Source organism: Megascapheus bottae, chromosome 2 (assembly GCF_031878675.1).
Source record: "Megascapheus bottae isolate mThoBot1 chromosome 2, mThoBot2.hap1, whole genome shotgun sequence".
Classification (NCBI taxonomy): Eukaryota; Metazoa; Chordata; class Mammalia; order Rodentia; family Geomyidae; genus Megascapheus; species Megascapheus bottae.
This window is the reverse complement of record NC_143510.1, coordinates 65,812,633-65,831,687: the sequence shown is the minus strand read 5'-3', so window position 1 is coordinate 65,831,687 and position 19,055 is coordinate 65,812,633.

Below are 19,055 nucleotides of genomic sequence, written 5' to 3'. Positions count from 1 at the left end.
CAACAATCATATTGCCTTCCTGCATTTTCTTTCACGGAAAGCAGTGTTGACTGGACTGGTTTTTATTTCCTCCCTTTGTTCTGTTTGGCACCCAAGCTACTCTAGTGCCATCTATTGGCCATCATGAAGTATGTGCCCCGTGCTTTTCCTATGATTTCTTTTTGTAGGCTTCTGTCCCATTTTATTTTTAATTTTAAAATGTTCACTTTATTCCACAAAACATTATTTATATCCAAGAGACTCCATGAGAATGATCTAAGGTAAAACACTCCATGTTCAAGTCAGACTTGATACTTCCAAGGCATCTCTAAACAAGAGAATCATGTGTAACACAATTATATCTCACATAGGTTAAATTAAAACTCTAATCAATTTCAGAAATTAGTAAATTTACTTGCACTTTAAAATTTGATTATGCAATTTTTATAAAGCCATAATAACTAATTTGTAAATGTAATTTTATTTTGTGTTCCTCTGCAATTACATAGGGCATAACATTTTCATAAGGCTTTGGGGACTACAGTGAATGATTAGCAGCATTCACAGTGGTCCAACTTTCTGAATCACAATCACCAGAGGATCTGGATATTCTCCCTTTTGTGCATGAATCTGCATACAAAAGCACTAAAATGTTAGTGTACGTTAATTTCATTTCCCTTTCCATGAATTAGAAGATGGCACATACTTTAATTTGCTTGAAAGAAATATATCATTTCTGGAAGCAACATGCTACTTACATTAGACAATAAAGCCCCAAGTAAAGACTGAATAATGAAACCATATTTTTCAATAGATAGATATGTAAGCTCTTCATGAATTAATAGATAGGAGGCATTTCAATCTCCCTAACTCCGAAATGTTAAATACTTTCCCAGTCAATTTAACTCTTCGACATTCTCACTAGAAAGGGATATACTAAGCTATAATCCTAGCTATTTAGGAGGCTGAGATCTGAAAGAATACGGTTCAAAGAAACCCTCCCCCCCCCCAAAAAAAAAATCTTTGAGACTCAGTCTCTAACCAGAAAAATACTGAATTGCAGGTGTGGCTCAAGGGGTAGAGAGCCAAGCATGAACAAGAAATCTTGGCAAGAGTGCCAGGCCCTATGTTCAAGTTCCAGTATATGCATACACACAAAGAATCATACATTAAAAGGAAAGAGGAAACCCTTGAAGGAGAAAGGGAATATAGACATTAACATTTTATATAGAACATTCTTATTTATATATTTATTTATCCAATCCTGAGACTTGAATTCAGAGCCTAGGAACTGTCCATGAACTTTCTCAAGGCTGGTACTCCAACCACTTGAGCCGCAGCACTACTTCCAGCTTTTTCTGTGTATGTGGTACTGAGGAATCAAACCTAGGGCTTAGTACATGCTAGGCAAGCACTCTACCACTAGGCCACACTCCTGGACCCCTTTTTATTTTTATTATTATTATTGTTGTTGTTGATCATGGGGCTTGAATGCTGGGCCTGGGAATTTCCCTGAGCATTTCAGCTCAAGGCTACCACCCTACCCCTTGAGCCACAGCACGACTTCCAGTTTTCTAGTGATTAATTGGAGATAAGAGTCTCATGGTCTTCAGTGCTGGGGCTGGCTTGGAACAGCAATCCTCAGATCTCAGCCACCCGGCTCCCCCTTTTATTTTTAATCACAGTATATATGGTGTCATTGGGTATATCAGAGTGTTCTGGGAGTATCATGCTAGGAAAGTCCTACCTTCTCACTCAACACACTTAGGATTTCACCACCCTTAACTTCTGTTACTTAATAGACAGGAGGCCAGTTCACAATTCTCTTCAGTAGAAGGGATGGGAGGAAGGAAAAGAGAGGGTCCATGACACTTCCTCCCTTGTAACTTAACTAAACTGTCTTCTGGTTCCTGTGACCTCTTCTTGCTTCTTTCCTAATCTTTCATTAGAGCTGAGATGTAGACCCTTTTCTCTGTCAAGGGCCAAAGAATATTAATAATACTATTTCTAAGTCATATGAACATATCGTCTTAAAAATACTCCACGTCAGGTCTGGGCACGGTGGCTCATGCCTGTAATACTAGCTACTCAGGAGGTTGAGATCTGAGGATCATGGTTCAAAGCCAGCCCAGGTACTAAAGTCAAGGAGACTTTAGAAAATCAAAAGTGGCACTATGGCTCCAGGGATAGGGCAGTAGCCTTGACCTGAAGAGCTCAGGGGCAACACCCAGGCCCAGAGCTCATGCCAGCCAAAAAAAAAATACCCTTCTTCATTTAATTAGTTTATTAACTCACCCCTTGTGTGATGGCTAGAAATGCTTCTCTTTGGCAAAATGTGTGATGTTAACTGGTATTGATATTGCTACTCATAACTTCTTTTCCAGTTTTGGCTTGGTTAGTCTGGAGCTCAGTCACCTTTTTGCCATGGTTAAGTTTTGAAAAGAGCTGCTCTCAGCAATGAATTGTTATAATATAATGCATGTCTCTTCCAAGTGGGAAATTCATCCTTACTTATATGATACGTGTAGAAGTCAAACAATAGTAGATGATTGCACCCAGTTTTAGTTCATCAACACTTTAGCTAGATGACTTCATGTTATAGGTTATCAAGCACGTCATCTGGTTCCACATTGCACCAAAGATAGGAAATTCCATTAGCTTACTTTTCACTTCCTCAAATCTTCCATTAAATGCCCCCAATTAGTTCTGTATATTTGCCAGTATATACATGTGACATACAAGGCTTTGTCCTTCTAGATTAGAGAAATGAGCCATGTTATTCCTTTTTGAGATGTATTTTCCACAGCCATAATTTCGTTTCGAATGACTGAATTTGAAAACGGTCCTGAGGATTGTTATTCAGCTCTCAGAGGACTTAGTAATGTTCACGATGAACTTTAGATCATATAGTTACTTGCTATCGCTGAGTTCCCTGGAAGGTTTTTCTTTCATCTTCATGAACTGCTTGACTTCGTCTTTACTTCAAAGCACCTCAGGAGCATGTTCTTACAACTCAGCTGCTGCACTTTACAGTTATAAACAAGATCACTGTATTCAGACTCAAGATGATTCAGTAATTCCTTAATCTGGGAGCTGTTAAATCCTCTGCTTTTCATAAAACTTCCGCATGGCACTACTGTTGACCTCACAGGTTGGAGCTGTGCTAAGTTACACAGAGACTTTGATGCATGTAAGAGATGGAGAAAATAGTTTTCTCTGTGTCTGTCTCTGTCTCCTTTCTCTACTTCCCAAATCAACACCCAGAGCTTCCTTGTTTCAAGCGAAGCTCTTCCCCTTATTTTCTCCCAGTTTTTCTCTCTCCCCACCTACAAGTTGTATAGGTTCATTTTCAGCAGTGTCTAGTGAGTCCCATTGCTGCACTGGTTCACACTTTGTCCCTCCCTTTCTGTGTCCCTACCGCCTTAACCCTTCCAAAGATAGATAAATGAACAAACAAAAAAAACTCCATTTCCTGGAGTTAATTGCAGTGTTATTTTGTATGATCAAAGACACATAGACTTTGGCACTTTTGGGTTTCTCTCCTAAGAATGTCCTCCTTTGGCTCACTGTATATTAATGCCTGGACCCTGTATAATTTATCATGTCTCAGTATACTTTAGATCTAGATTCTATGTATGAGAGAAAACATGCACATTTGTATTTCCTTTATGGCCAGGGATGTTGAAACATAATGGCAATAGTCCTTACATGATGTTTTATGATACCATATTCTTTTTGCCATTCTTAGCTCTTCTGAGAAGTCTCTCCTTAGCTCCTTGGCCCATTTAGTGATTGGCTTATTAGCTTTGAGAAGGAATTTTTTGAACTCCTTTTTATGTTGGCTATTAAGCCTTTGTCAGATGTATTACAGGTAAAGGTCTTCTCCTGGTCTGTTGGCTTTCTAGTTTAGTAGCTATGTAGTCACTAATTTAGTCTAAAGTTATATGAGAGAAATGAAGAACAAATTAAATTCTAAGGCACATGGAAAACAATTTATGTGGGAGATTTTGCCATTATCAAGTATGCTATATTGTTTTAACAGGATAGTTTGATAAAAGTAAATAACTTGGGGCTTTAATAATAACTTTAAATAACTCTGGCTTTAATTTCTAAGAGTTCCTGATCATATGAAGCATTTCACAGCATAGAAGCTTGTTATAGCCTCTTCAGTGACAACAGGAAAGTGAATGACTGAGTCTGCTGCCAGGATAGATTCTTGTAGAATGTAACATAATGACGAGAGTGATATCCTGTGACACTTGCCAAATGCTATAATATAACCATCAAGTAACATCTTATTACCTTTGCCATATTCTCTGGATGGAAGCATTCAGTTTTAACACAAACTAAGGAGAGGGGCTTGAAGAAGGTCATCAAACACCAGAAATCAGAGATTTAATTGCCACACAGAGCATGGATGGAAAGGGACTATTGACTATATATATATAGATATATATATTCCTCTCTTCTTTATTCTATGGAAATTATTTTTGGTAGATTCTAGATAGCCACTAAAAGGCCTAGCAAAATAACCCCTAGTTGCTTGTAGCAATGCCAAGACTGATGCCAGACCTTGAATTGATGCCAGACCTTGAATTATTTTCTTTGCTTTCATGCTTCAGTTTTTCCAGTCTCTCATTCCTAGGACAATTTCTTCAAATCAATTACCTGTGCTCAAGTTATTGTATCAGATTTTATTTTCTGGGAAGATGTCACCTTATGAAAGGAGTGGATTAATATATATAAATAGTATGTATTACTAGAGGAGAGATGATAGGCAAGAAGCCTTCTTCTCAGTGGAAGAATTCTTCCCTCACATATCTTCAATAATTGGTGTTAAAATTTCATGGAATAAAATATATGCTGCAGGTGTTTTCCTTGTATAATTTTTTTATTTACAGCATCTTAACTCTCTCCTACATAAGATTAAAATTAGTTTTAGATACTAGATTGAGCTAGGGTGAGAAGTTTCCATTATAAGGAGTAAACTTTAAAAAGTATGAACATGAAAGATTTAACAATTCAAAAGAATAACATGGATGGGGACAGCAAGACTGAATATAAGGAGAAAACAATTAAAGAAAATGTATCACAAAAAACACACCAGTTTATTCAATCGTGTCTATTTCCACGATCTTCAATCTTTTGAGTGACTGTCACCATTCTGTGACCATGTTATTTGTTAGACCACAAAGGTGAAATGAGTTGACTCTCTGGTCATATATTTAGAGGTTGGGTTATAAGGAAAAACCTATTATGACACTTGGGGAGAGTGTCATGAGAAAGGAAATCTGATGGGGTGCTTAAGAAAAGGACTTGAGTCAGAGTCACCTGGATGCGATGTCTAACAAGCGAGCTACAATCATCCTTACATAACGTTTTTAAATGACTGACATAAGAGTCACACTGGCTACCTGCTCAGAGTTCTCACTTCCTTTTCTTAGAGTTGGGGTGGTGTTCCGAAATGTCTGAAGACAGATGACTTTCATTTGTGCGTTGTATGTACAAATCCAGTCTTGGGCTAAGTGTTTATACGTTATTTCACAACAACCTAATGAGGATAGAGGCTATTATTAAACATTTCCTTAAACATAGGGCAACTATTAACCACAGTTAGAATGTTGAGTAACTTCCTAAGGTCATCCAGCTAGTAAATGACAAAGCCAAGATCCAGGCTCATGACTACTGACTCAGAAGCTCCAGCTTTTAACCACTTTAATCACACTCTTGCCTCAAATTACAGGATAGGAAAACTCTGATTTTTAAATAGTTAAAAGCCATTTATTGTTCATATCTTACTTTAATCTCTTAAAGTAACTTAAACTTAAAAATTGCTTTTCTGAGAAATGCTGTCATTTGTAGTTATATCAGTGGTTACAAAGGATGGAAGGAGAGGAGAAGTGGTATGCGGAAAAATGGAGTGATAAGTGTAATCAGTATACATTGATTGTAAGGGTGATTTTATAGTTGCATGTACAGATCAAAAGTTATCCGATTATACACTTTAAACATATGTAGTTTCTTTTTGTCAATTATACCTCATTTTATAGATGAGGAAGTAGGAAAGTAAGTGGTTTTAGAGATATGGTTTTAGAAAGAGGATACATTTTTAAACATATTTTTGAACAAGTGTTATCTTTACTTAGGTAAATTATTCCCACGTGGTTTTATGAAAGGAATTGAAGAGATACATAAAACGTGATATCAGAATTGTAAAACAATTTTGTTATAGTAAGGAAATTTGGATTCATTTGCAAATTTTAAATGCTAAAAATGTTGAACATAGCTGGGTGCTGGTAGCTCATGACTGACTGGCTACTCTGGAGACCCAGATTTTTGGATTGTGACCAGGAAGGGCAGAAAAGGCTGTAAGATGGTTAAATTAAGCACCTACAAAACTGGAAGTGGAGTTGTAGCTACCCTTGAGCAAAAAAGTTTACCTACAATGCCTAGGCCCTGAATTCAAGCCCCAGTGTTGGCACAGGAAAAAACAAAAACAAAACAAAAACAAAAGTTGAAAATAGGCAAGATCTAGCTAGTGTCTTACACCTGTAATCTTAGCTACTCATGGGGCTGTGGTCTGAAGATATAAGTTCAAAGCTAGCCCTGGCAGACAAATCTGAGGACCTCTTATCTCCAATTAACCCGCAAAAGGCCAGAAGTGGGAGTACAGCTCAAGTAGTAGAGAACCCATCTTGAGGGGAAAAAAAGCTAAGAGAGAGTGAGAGCCCTTGAAATCAAGCCCCAGGACCAATACACAAACACAGTGTTGAATACATTCTTTCAGAAGATTATCATTATACAAAATCCACCAAGAATTTGTTAGTTTTCTAATTTTATAGCCAGTAGGGGGCAACTGAATACTTCAAAAATAGTATCTTATATTGATTGTTCCCATTATGTTATGTAGGATGGCTAACTTCTAAAAATGCTTATTAATGTCTAGTCAGTCATTCTTAGAACATCTAATTTGTGAAGGCAGTTGAGACATTCTCCAACACAGACAGATTAAAAAAAAACATATTCTGAGAACTGTATGTGGAAGATTGTTCTGATGATAGTTACAGTATTTTATGTTTTATAATGGGTGAGTTTTAGAATTTCTTGTATTATAAAAGGAATTGTAAACATGAGCTTGTTTCTGTAAATCATTCTTGTATTTTGCTATTTCTACTCAATATTTGACAATCAAAGTAAGTAGGAGATATTGGCTATCACTCTTAACCTGTACAAATGACACTTGACTTATGATAATACAACTTAGTGGCTTAATTTTGTAGTAGTGCAAAAGAGAAATTTACTACCTGACAACTGTATTCCACTAGCATGCAAATTCTAGTATCACAATACACTCTAAATTCACCAATTTAAATGTTAATATTTAATGTTAACGTTAGTATTTAATGTTAACGTTAATATCCAAAAGTACTTTCACAACTATATCCTGAAGGTTTAATCATATATCTGAGTGACATGACATGGCCTGGGCAAGTTACCATATAAAATTGATCATCATAGTAATTTGTTTAAACCACAGTCTGTAAATTAGCAAAAGATCTATATGGTCAGACAGTCCAACCATTTTCCAAATACAGCTGCAATGCTGGAACAATAAAAGTATTCAGCAAATGTGTGCTGATTTGAATTGAACTAATTTTTTGAAGCTGTGTTTATATTATTTTTAAATTATGGGATAAGCATCTTCCTTTCTTGATGGAACAACCTCTTATTTTCTAATATCTGAAACCCACTGTATATGACATTAACATAATCATTCCAGATTTCTTTTTCTTTATGTATTGTATCTTTTTTTGAACTAAATTTATAAGAGTTGAATTAAATACTCGCAGTAGTGGACCAGATTCTGCCAGGCTTCTAGTGTGTCACTGAGATATTATATAGGATACAGGTTATATACATAAGCTCTAGAGATAGATTTATCAGGTCTGTTTGTCTACCTTGATCTAAGTTAACTGTCCCTGCTTACTTTGTATGCAGTCTTTTTTTTTTTTTGCCACCCCTAAGGCTTGAACTCAGCAGCTAGACACTGTCAGTGAACTTCTTTTGCTCAAGACCACTTGAGCAAAAACACCACTTCTGGCTTTCTCTGTTTATGTGGTACTGAAGAATTGAACCCAGACCTTCCTGCTTGTTAGGCAAGCACTCTGCAACTAAGACACATTCCTAGCCCTTATATGCAGTCTTGGATGAATCACCTAACTTTGATAAATCTTTAGTTCCTTAACTCTACAGTTAATAATAGTCATTAACACTATATATGCAATTGTTAAGCAATATTCACTACTTTTTTCTTTTTGGACACACATTGGATTGACTATATTTCTCAGAGATCAGATAAAGACTTGTGACACAGAGTCGTCACTAAGATATTGTGGAACTAACATATGCCACTTTCAAGATGACACAGTGTAAAAGCAATATGAGATTTCTCACATCTTTCTTCCCTTACTATGGCTACCTGGGAGATGATTTATGCTACATGATTGTGACAGGTATTTTTTAGAAACTATTTTTGCTAAAACAAAAACTCATTTTTCAACTGGGCCTACCAAATGTTCAAAGGGTAACTAAAAGTAGAATAAGAGATTGGCACCTTTCTCCATTTTCTATCTGTGCTCTTTGCTCCAATCCATTCTGTCTGTAATTACCTTTCAGACACCTTGGAATCCCAGATACGACAGGACTAGAAAGATAATAATACTAAGTTAGGAGTGGAAGTTATTCCATTTCCAGGCACCAGTGACTTTCTTTTACAAAAAGGCACCAACTGACTAGTTCTTGAGACCATAAGCAACTGGACTACACCTCTAGTCACCAAACTATACCTGTGATCCATGACTGGGACTGCTTAATAACTATTCATAATTCTTACACCCTGCTAGTATTTTGCTGAGGATGTTGTGTCTGTCTTCAACAGAGATATAGACTTCTAATAAAATAGGTCTTGTACTGTGTTTCATATTCAAATAATGCCAACTTTGGAAAACAAGTTTGGAAATAGTCTACTTCAGTTTTTTAGAAGAGGCTGGAAAGAACTGTGATTGCATTTTCTTTACAAGTTTGCTGTAATTCACCAGTGAAACTGTCTACTAATATTATCCACTAATATTTCTTCATTGGGAGTTTTTAATTTTACCGCTTTAACCTTCAAACTGGATAAGTAGGTATGTTCGGAATTTCTCTTTCTTCATGATTTTCCTCTATGGGAACCGTGTTGAAGACCTTGATCCTCCAAAGTCAACCTCCTGACTTGCTAGGATTACAGGCATGAGTTATTAGCCTATGGCTGCTGCTGCTGCTGCCTCCTCCTCCTCCTCCTCCTCCTTCTCCTCCCCCTTCTTTCTGTCAGTCACGAAGCTTGAACTCTGGGCCTGGGTGTTGTTCCTGAGCTCTCCAGCTCAAGGCTATCACCCTACTACCCCTTGAGCCACAGCACCACTTCCATTTTCTGGTGATTCATCAGAGATAAGAGACTCCCGGAGTTTTTAGTGTGTGGGCTGGCATTGAACCGCAATCTTCAGATCTCGGCCTCCTGAGTAGATAGGATTATGCCACCGTGCAGGAGCCAGGGTAGTTAGGAGCCGCTGTGCCCAGCTTTGGCTTCTTCTTTTAAAGGCAGTTTATTGGTTTATCATTTTAAAATAGGTACAGATATGGGTTTGAATTCAACATGTCACTTTATGAGTACAATTCATCTTGAACAGTGTCTCCTCTCATTTCTCTCCCATTCCAACCCACCCAACCCCTTATAGTTCCTTATGTGTTATAACATAATGAATATCTTGTGCATATCTTATAGCCCTCCTTTTGTCTTTGTATCTGATCTTTAAAAAAAAAAAAATTTAGTAGGCCATGGGGCTTGAACTCTGGGCCTGGGCTCTGTCCCTGAGCTCTTCAGCTCAGGACTGTTTACTACTTTAAGTCATAATGCCACTTCTCATTTTCTGGTGGTTAATTGGAGTCTCTCAACTTTCTTTGTGCAGCAGCTGGCTTTGAACCACAATCCTAACCCTTAGTCTCCTGAGTAGCTAGGATTACAGGCATGAACCATGGATACCCAGCAGTATCTGGATTTGTGTGTGTGTGGAGGGGGTGTGTGTCATGGGGCTTGAACTCGACCTGGGGCTGTCCTGGAACTCTTCTGCTCAAGGCTACCATCCTATCCTTGAGCCAAACCCCACTTCCCTGTTTTCTACAGTTTATTTGGAGATAAAGAGTCTCAGGTCCTTTTGTGCCTGGGCTAGCTGGCTTAGAACCTTGATCCTCAGATCTCAGCCTCCTGAGTAGACAGGATTATAGGCATGAGCCACCGCTGGCTGTCTTGATTTTTTTTATTGCTATAATTTGATTACTTTCTCTCTGTAACTTCTGTAGTTATTTTATGTGTGAATATGTTAGGTCTTATGTAACTGTCTATTTTAACATGATAACAAAGTTTTGTCACATATACAAAAGTTTGAACTTTTTCTTCTCTGCCTTTATACATTTTATGTTATTATTCTCACAATTTATTTCTATTTGTATCATGAGTATTTTTAACATTTTTTAAAGTAAGCTGTTTATTTTGTAATACTATGGATTGAACTCAGCAATTACACATGTAATTCAATCGCTTTACAATATACCACTTCCTGAGCCCAGCTTTATATTTGTTAGTCATGGGGCTTGAACTCAGGGCCTGGGCATTATCCCTGGGCCTTTTTGTGCTAAAGGCTAGTGCTCTACCACTTGAGCCACAGTGGGAACTTTTCTTCTTGGGCTAACTTTGAATGGCAATACTCAGATCTCAGCCTCTTGAATAATAAGGATTATAGGCATGAGCCACTAATGTCCCACTAAAGCTAGCTATTTTTACATCATTTTTAATAAATATGATTTACTCACCAGGTCTCACATAGTATTTTGTACATGTTATTATATGTACCTTTGCCATTGAGTTTCATACTTTCTTATATCATATGGCTGTTTAGCATGATTTCATTTCAACCAGAAGAACTTGCTTTAGTATTTGTTGAAAGGCTGGTCTAGCAATTATGAACTGTTTCAGCTTTTGTCTGAGTAAACCTTTAACTCTCCTTCATTTTTAAAGGAAAATGTATTGTTTTGTGTGTTGTTTGAAGACTAGGTCTGGCAAAGTCACCTAAGCTGGCCTTGAAATCTCACAACAGGTCTACTCACTCACTGATGAAGGTATCATTGTTGAGTTTCTGTTTTATGCTGCAAAACATGATTCTTAACTGATACTGATACCTAACCTATATTTTTGAAGATAACATCATGGAAGGTATTCAAAGGAAGGTGCAATCTGAATTTAAAAATGAGTAAATATTAATGGAATGACAAGGTGAAGTAAGAATTTTTGTAGGCTAAAGGGGAAAGCACAGATCAAAACACCAAAGTGCAGTAGTATATGGGAATCCAAAAGATAGAATATGAAGCATGAAAGCTGAGGAATGAGAATAAATGAGTCATAGAAAGGGGATATATTTACAAAGTACATTAAAATTTTGGATTTTTTTGATATTTTAAGAAATAAGATGAATTGAAATGTGATCAAATTTTCACAGTAAAATGAAAGATAACCTAGACAACAGAGCAGAATATAGAACTATGGAGGGTATAAAACTGGAAGTAGTAGCTCATCTGGCCATACTTCTTAGCCCAAAGTACCAGATTTTTATTTTATTATTTTTATTTATTTATTTTTTTGCCAGTCCTGGGCTTGAGCTCAGGGCGAGCACTGTCCTTGGACTTTTCTCAAGGCTAGAGCTCTACCACTTGAGCCTCAGCACCACTTCCAGCTTTTTTCTATGTATGTGGTACCAAGGAATTGAACCCGGGTCTTCGTGCATGCTAGGCAAGCAGTCTTCGTGCATGCTAGGCAAGCACTCTACTACTAGGCTAAACTCCCAGCAGTACCAGATTTTTATATACAACAGAATAGACAACTACAAAGTCAACAAATCCTAAGCAGAGCTCTTGTTTCTCAAAGAAACTAATTAATGCCTTCCTTAGTCTGAATTGCAGTAACACTGTTTACCCTGTTGCTTAAGACAAAAACCTAGATGTTACTCTGGAGTCTTCACAGTACATTTGTATATAACAATATAACTAGAATAAAAACATGAATCAAGCATACATACAGAAAAGTGAAACAGCTGGAATAAGAATTCAGGAGTGTACCTTATACTCTCATCTCTGAGTATTATCACTATAGATGCAATTGTTGAACTAGAAATGAGGGCTTCATTTTTCTTTTCCCATCAAAGTCCAACTGTAACATTTTAAACGTGTACATGGATATATTCAAATACTAAAACATGTAAAAATCAAGAAAATACACTTAAAAAGTAGTTATTTACTGGAAATTCATTTGAAAAGATTCTCAGTAATGTTTTAATTCTGAGTAGATATATTCCTTTACTTCTCTAATATTCCCAGTCTCTGAAGACAAAACACTTGAAGACATTTTGCTTGCTCTTCTGTTGGGGACCGACTGTGGGGTCAATGACCTTGGACCTGACCTTGGACCTATACAACTGTATACACAAGGAAGTAACTCTTATCAGGATAACTTTAAGCAATGTCAATCAGTTCTTATCTGGATAACTTTAAGCAATGTTAATCAGTTCTTATCAGGATGACTTTAAGCAATGTTAATCCTTTCTCATTTATCCTATATGTGACTTGTTTACTATTTTGTATGAATGTAGCCTCTGGCAACTCCCTAGTTTTAAGAAGAGTATTTAAGGTCGGAACCTAGAATTAAACAAGACACAGTCTTAGGCGGCAGTCTGGAGCTCACAGCCTTCTTGGACTGCTGACTTGGGCTGTAGTCCTCCCGAACTCCATCTGTTTGTCTCTCTTTTAATTTTTCCTAGTCCTTGCCCCTATTTCAGGAATCCCAATCTGCGAACCCTGGTTTGCTGCCGGCTGGCCCCGGCAACTTCCTCCCTTCCTTCCTTCCTTCCTTTCTTTCTTTCTTTCTTTCTTTCTTTCTTTCTTTCTTTCTTTCTTTCTTTCTTTCTTTCTTTCTTTCTTCCTTCCTTCCTTCCTTCCTTCCTTCCTTTCTCTTTCTTTCTTTCTTTCTTTCTTTCTTTCTTTCTTTCTTTCTTTCTGTGGGGGAGGGCTGTCTGAGGCTGAATCTTAGAGAGACTAGGCTTGCTAGGTATAAATGTTCTACCATTTGAGCTACTTTGCCACTTGTGGCCTTTTGCTGGTTAATTGAAAAAGACAATCTTTTAGATTTATCTTCCTGGACTGCATTTGAACCGTGATCCTTAGAACTCAGCTTCTGGAGTAGCTTGGAGTCACCAGCATCCAGCTTAGTACTAGTTATTTTTGAGATAGGGTCTTGTTTCCTGCTCAGTCATATGCTAGACCTCACTCCACCTGTTTTCGGCTTCCTGTTGTTAGTGGGATGATAGTGAATACCACCATACCCAGCTATGGGTTGAAAAGAAGGAGTTTGAAGAACTTTTGTCTGGATTGGTTTTGGATCCTGACCTACTGTTCTGAACATCCCATGTAGCTAGGATCAATTCTTGATCTTCTGTTTCTCCTTAACTCTATCATCAAGTAACATTTGAACCTGCTTAAATAAATACCTTCAATGTTACCATCATAATCTGGGCCACATTTAACTTTGGTTGGACTTTCATATCCATTCCTTCAACATGTATATGCAAATGTGTTTCCTTCTCCTTTTTTCTTTCCTTCCTTCCATTCTTCCTTTCCTTTCCCTTTTCCTTTCTTCTCCTTTTCCTTCCCTCTCTTGTGCTCCCCTCTCCTTTTCTTCTTTCCAGGCCAGTTCTGGGGCTTGAACTAAGGGCCCTGCCCCAGCTGGCTTTGAACAGTAATCCTCATATCTCAGCCTCCTGAGTAGCTAGGATTACAGATTCAAGCCACTAGTTCCCAGCCCATCCCTTCCTTTCTAATAAATTTTAATCTTGTCTAAAACTCAAATCCAGATTTTCCCATTGGTCTCTAAAGTTATTGACTAAAAGTCAAAAGTTATTTTTTCTTCCAGTAAGAACCATCCTTCAGGGTAAACTGATAGTTGTCTAACTTTCCTGTTGGACTTCAATCCTTCTACAAAATACTTCAATGAATTAAATATATGTGAATGAGCTTTCTAACACTGAAGGGGTTTTTCAGATTTACATAGCTATCACTTAACCCATCAGGCACATCTATGCCTGTTCTTGTCAAATATTAGCATTGAAAAAAGAAAACATTTTTCTTTAAACAATATGAGCTCCAACTCAAGGAAAAGCCTGAACTTTTCTTGACATATTTTGCTACTTTTTATGAACTTGACAGATGTGCATTTGGAATCTTCTCAAATTCTATTTGTAGCTAAATCATGGGAGTGTCAAGATCAGTACATCTGCTTCTTAGAATCTCTAGAGTAATCTTCATTTGCAGATTGCTTTACATAAATTTGAATGTTAGCATGTTCAACCAGATTTATTTACCACCAATCATCCTTTAGCAGTATGGTATATTTATTTTTGAGAAAAGGACTTGTGAGGCAGTTGCAGTTGGTTTCAAATGCTCAGTCCTCCTGAGTGCTAGGATTATAGGTATGGACTACCATGCTAGCTGCACAGTGCCTTAATAGAGTTTTGGAGTATGCAAAAGATAGACTGTAGTTTGGGTTGCTTTTTTGTTTTTGATTTTGGTGCGGGTCTTGGGGCTTGAACTCAGGGCCTGGGGGCTATCCCTGAGCTTTTCTTGCTCAAAGCTAGCCTTTACCACTGGTATCAATGTTCCACTTCCAACTTTATTTGGGGAGGTAATTGGAGATAAAACCCTCACAGGTTTTTCTGCTTGTGCTGGCTTCATACTGTGATCTCTAGATCTCACCCTCCAGAGTTGTTATGCTTACAGGCATAAGCCATAGGTACCTGGCTGGATTGCTTTTAATTTGAATACTGAAAAATAAGCAATTGATATGATAAGAAGGAAATGATTTTTGAATATTTGGTTAAGAGTAAACAATAATATGTATATTAATAGAGTATATTCCATGGACCTGATCATCATGTATAGGAAAGAAAAAAAGACATATTCAACCAAATCCACCCTATAAAACTAATCTAAGCTAATAAAAAAAGGCATAATCTGTTATTACCGTTGCTGTTTTCTAAAGCAAGGGCCCAGTATCTTTAAGGTATAAGATGATAAAAAATACAATCATATATCATTATCAAACTTTAGTTAATAATCACTTAGACTCATTGTCTAGACGGTATTTTGATGTCTTCATTATAACTCACTGGTCTGAATCACAACCTAAAAATTGCATTAGGTTGACAGACCTAATGAATCTATTTTAATGTGCATCTGTGTTTTTCCCCCAACCTTTATTTACTGAATAAAGGTAATTTTCTCCATAATTTCACTGCTTTACATAACTATATTTATAAGGTGCACTTTGGCAATTTTAGGTAAGAGGGTGGAGATAGCAATTAGGATGCAAATGATGTCTGGTGAACTATTTGTTCCATAAAGTTAATGGTAAGTAAGCAACGATGTGAGATTACCAGACAGTTTGGTTATCTTTGCAAAGCAGCTGAAATTCAAATTTGAGGTTTTAAATAGAGTTGTTACCCATCCCAGTGTGCTTGTGGAGGGTTTATAGGATTTCAGAGCTAAACAAAATTCCTGGGGGAATGGGATTCAGTGTGCAATTTCAGCTGTGCATATAAAAATGCCAGGTAAAAAGCAGAGCTCCCAGAACTGACTGAAAATATCAAGAGAAAAATAACAAGAGATCTCAAAACAGAGGGATGATCTGTATGGAAATGCAGTGAACAGTTTATTAGACTATAGGGTGTGTGCTTGTCTGCCTTGCCACTTTGAGCACCTGTGTTGGGGGAGGGCAAAAAAGATACTAAATATTAGAAGATCTGCAATCTAGGTAGGTAGTACCTCTCAATGGGAAGAGCAGGAAGATGGTTGCCTCTGCACAGCAGAAATCACAGTTCTGAATCACTTTTAGTTAGTAGTTAAGGCTTTTTCCTAGCTTTGTATTTCTTTCAGAGAAAGGTTAGAAGGAACAATGTATAGATATTTTATATAAATATATGTGTACAGGGGCTGGGAATTTGGCCTAGTGGTAAGAGTGTTTGCCTAGCATGCACGAAGACCTGGGTTCAATTCCTGGTACCACATACTCTAGCCTTGAGAAAGCCTAAGGACAGTGCTCAGCTGAGGTCCTGAGTTCAAGCCCCAGGACTGGCAAAAAAAAAAAAATATATATATATATATTAAATAAGATGGACCTATGACTCAGAAAAAAGATGAATGTTTATTAAGTTCATTAAACTGAAAGAATTAATGTACAACCTGGTTTATAAAAGTTGAATTTTTGTTACCTCTTAGGAAGTTTATAGATTTACATAAACATAAGTTGTACAAGGATAACTGCAATACTCTCTAACTAGAAACCTAGTAGCTTACCAGAATACTAGTAATATATAAACGTTATATATTAAAAGATATAAAGAAAAATGATTTGAGTATTTTGTAGTGAAATTATAAAGTTGGTTTTTTTTAAGATTTGATTTATAGCAATTATAGAAGTAGCTAATATACTCACGTGACTGTATAGGAAAAAAGGTAGGGGCTGGGAGTTTGACATAGTGGTAGAGTGCTTGCCTGCATGCACGAAGACCTGGGTTTGATTCTTCGGTATAACATACCTAGAAATAAAAGCCAGAAGTGGTGTTGTGGCTCATGTGGTAGAGCCCTAGCCTTGTGAAAGGCCAAGGTAGTGCTCAGGCCCTGAGTTCAAGTCCCAGGACTGGCAAAAAAAAAGTAAGGTATAATGTCTTTGCATTATAGTTATTCACATATTTGTCATTTTCAAGGTATTATACTACTCATGTTTAAATCATTATGGTACACTTTAAAAATGTCATTATAAAATTAAAATAACACATTTGCAATTGGGACATGTAACCTAGGTAGACAACAGTATGAAATAGGTTCTTATTCTTTTGAGAATTAAAGTTTAGACTATCTTCTGAGTTGAATTAAAATTCAGGAATTCTAATACCTTGAGCATAAATTTCTTGATATTTATAGGGAGGCTGATAAAAGTCATTGCCTAATTTTGAATAGGCAAAGTGGGTGGAAAGAGTAGGCAGAGCTTTTCAATAAGATTTAATTGTCCTTAACCTGTGAATACATAATTATATAATTTGTTATGATGAACTTTCATTTTTAGACTTCTATGGTAGGAATCGTTAATGCTTCACAGTTATATGGACAGTTTGTAATTCTGCTCTTTATTACTCTAAATCATGACCTAAACATATATTCATTTCAAATTATATAAATTATCTTCATTGGTACATTATGTAAATTTGAAATAAGAAAACTATGAAGAAAAATACTTAAAATGTTACACTAATAATTATTTTAAGAGACTATGAAGGGTGGGATCACGGATCAATGTGTAGAGAGCCTACCCCAGGAAGCATAGGGTCCTGAGATGAAACACTAGAACTGAAATAAAAAGAAAAGAAGCCCAATGAAATACTGTTTGGAAGGAAGAAAAATAATAGAGAGTGCTTTCACTTTGAAAGGAATTAAAAGCATATGCTAGTTGAGGATACTAGCATTAATGGTTAAAAACAATCTGATGAATCTAATAGAAGGTATAAAATGAGAATTTAGTTAAACATTTCTAATACTAAGTATGGCAGTGATGTTAGTTTTTGTAAGAGTTGTTAAAATAACTTTGGCAATTCTGTTTTGTAATCAATAGATTTTACATAGTACAAATATTAATCTTTTGTATTGTTCTTCACTCATTCTCCAAGTTTAGAGCAGTCATTTGTGATCAATTTTCTTGCTGTTTGAAAAAAGTAATATTCCTTAGATTGTCCTTTAATACCAATTGATGGTTGCAAACTTGGCTTTGCCTGCTTGAAAATACCTTTATTTTTTTTTAAAAAGGAAGTTGTTATTCTATTTATTTATTTATTTATTTATTTATTTTTTGCCAGTCCTGGGCTTGAGCTCAGGGCCTGAGCACTGTCCTTGGACTTTCTCAAGGCTAGAGCTCTACCACTTGAGCCTCAGCACCACTTCTGGCTTTTTTCTATGTATGTGGTACCGAGGAATCGAACCCGGGTCTTCACGCATGCTAGGCAAGCACTTTAACCACTGGGCCAAACTCCTGGCCCCAAAAATACCTTTACTTTAACCTCACTCTCAAGGTACCTTTCAAACAAAGGGTGCAGAATTTAGGCTGACTTACATTTTCTTTTTTTTTTTTCTGTTTTTGCCAGTCCTGGGGCTTGAACTCAGGGATTGAGCACTGTCCTTGGGCTTTCTCAAGGGTAGAGCTCTACCACTTGAGCCATAGCACTATTTCCAGCTTTTTTCTATGTATGTGGTACCAAGGAGTTGAACCCCAGTCTTTGTGCATGCTAGGCAAGCACTCTATCACTAGGCCAAACTCCCAGCCCAGACATACATTTTCTTTTAGTGAATTGAAGATATTCTGCAGTCTTCCCATTTCTTGTGTTTCTGCTGAAGGTGAATTACCTGATACTTTGATATAATCCATATTTTTAATGCTACATGTATGATTTTCTTTCTTTTTTTATATGCTTCATCTTCACTACAACATGTCACAGTGTGGATTTATTATTCTTTGAGTTGCTTAGGATTCGGAAGGCTCCTTAAGTCTCTGCGTTGGAGTCTTTTCATTCGTTCCAGAAGGTTCTCAATCATTATCTTGTCAAATATTGCCTTTGTCCCATTGTATCTTTCCTTTTCTTTTGAAGCTATAATTAGATTTAAAATCTTCCAAGACATGTGAAAGGGTATCAATGTATGTGAATTAATGCACCTTCCATCTGGCAAATATCATGTAACCCTTTTATTAATTACAATAAAAAATTTTAAAAAAAGATTTAAAATTTTGTCCCACTGTCACTTTAAAGTTTCTTTCATACGGTTTTATACTTATTTACAAAAAAATTCTATTTATTTTCTGTTGTATTTTGGATACTTCTTTATCTCACAAGCTTGTG